At 40.9% G+C, this 1,136-nt stretch overlaps 1 long non-coding RNA gene across 1 annotated transcript; it reads left to right on the top strand.

Moving 5' to 3' along the window:
• Nucleotides 1-295: 295 nt before the first annotated feature.
• Nucleotides 296-882, top strand: LOC124669265. Its single transcript, XR_006992095.1, has 3 exons — nt 296-412; nt 623-691; nt 769-882. It is a non-coding gene; the product is annotated as an uncharacterized LOC124669265 (long non-coding RNA).
• Nucleotides 883-1,136: the final 254 nt, after the last annotated feature.

Raw genomic sequence — 1,136 nt, 5'->3', positions numbered from 1 at the left:
AAGGCTTCTATGCCTTTGGCAGTCATGCAAAAGATAAAGGATGAGAGCAAGAACTGGATCTTGGCGGGAGCTAAACACCTGGCTGACATAACGGCATAATTTCGTTCTTGTTCTTTTTCTTTTGTCCGTTGGCCTAGGCCTCTATGTTTGCTCCTTCTATATCAATATAAAAGGCAATACTTTTGCCTCGTTTCAAAAAGTTTATTCAGGTAATTCTTAATCACTTGATGGAACTGTTATTTGCCCCTACGTCTGTAGCTCATTATCTGCTTAACACTGTTGTTGTTCTTTGCACAGTTGGTGGTTGGATGGTTCAGCTCCTGCTAGCGATCTAGAATTGTTTTTCTTCCTCATATAGGTGATTGGTGGGAGTACAAAAGAAGTAATGCTCTGCTGAACCGGTGGCTTGCAGGTATACCATGATTACTTCTTATGCATTGAGTTTCACTGTACATTTATTTTCAGTTCATATACTTTGGTGTGTAATGTTTCTTCTGCCTATATTTGACACGAATCATGATTGGCTGGCAACAAGAAAAATATAGCCAGAAGAGAACTCTGAAAATAGAAGTGTTCTCCTTGTTGTTTACTCACACATTTAACTCTTTTACGTTCAATATAGGTTTGTCGTTCTATTGATTTGAACTTGGCCTAGGGATTTCCGAAGGATCCACCAGAAGGAAACCATGAGGTAGCTGATAATTAAAAGACCATGCAACATCATATTCTGCATGTTGTGTTGTTGACTAACACTCATATTTTGGCTAGCGGAATCTTCTTTCTGGGAAGAAAATACTATTTGATATGAGCATATATACACTATACAGCCTATGTGAATGCGATCAGGGGAGGCCAACACTTTATTTATATTGAGAATCAGTACTTCATCGGACGTGGACAAATATATGAGTGTGGATTTTGTGCACCCAAGCATGGGTGTGGGTGTACTCTTTGCCGTTGATTTGAACATGGAGATTCGTGCAAAGTCTGGCTAGATGGAACATTTTGCTTCAATTCTCTCATTTTCCTGTCACGTCACTTGCTCCTTTTCTCCCGGTTTTTCACCGCACGACGTGGTGCTGTTGAGTCGGGGGACAGACAGGAGACGTGCTGCCTCTGTCAGAAAGTACTAGGGG

The sequence above is a fragment of the Lolium rigidum genome, chromosome 7 (genome assembly GCF_022539505.1).
Source record: "Lolium rigidum isolate FL_2022 chromosome 7, APGP_CSIRO_Lrig_0.1, whole genome shotgun sequence".
In the NCBI taxonomy this organism is placed as follows: domain Eukaryota; kingdom Viridiplantae; phylum Streptophyta; class Magnoliopsida; order Poales; family Poaceae; genus Lolium; species Lolium rigidum.
This window is presented reverse-complemented; position numbering and strand designations above follow the sequence as displayed.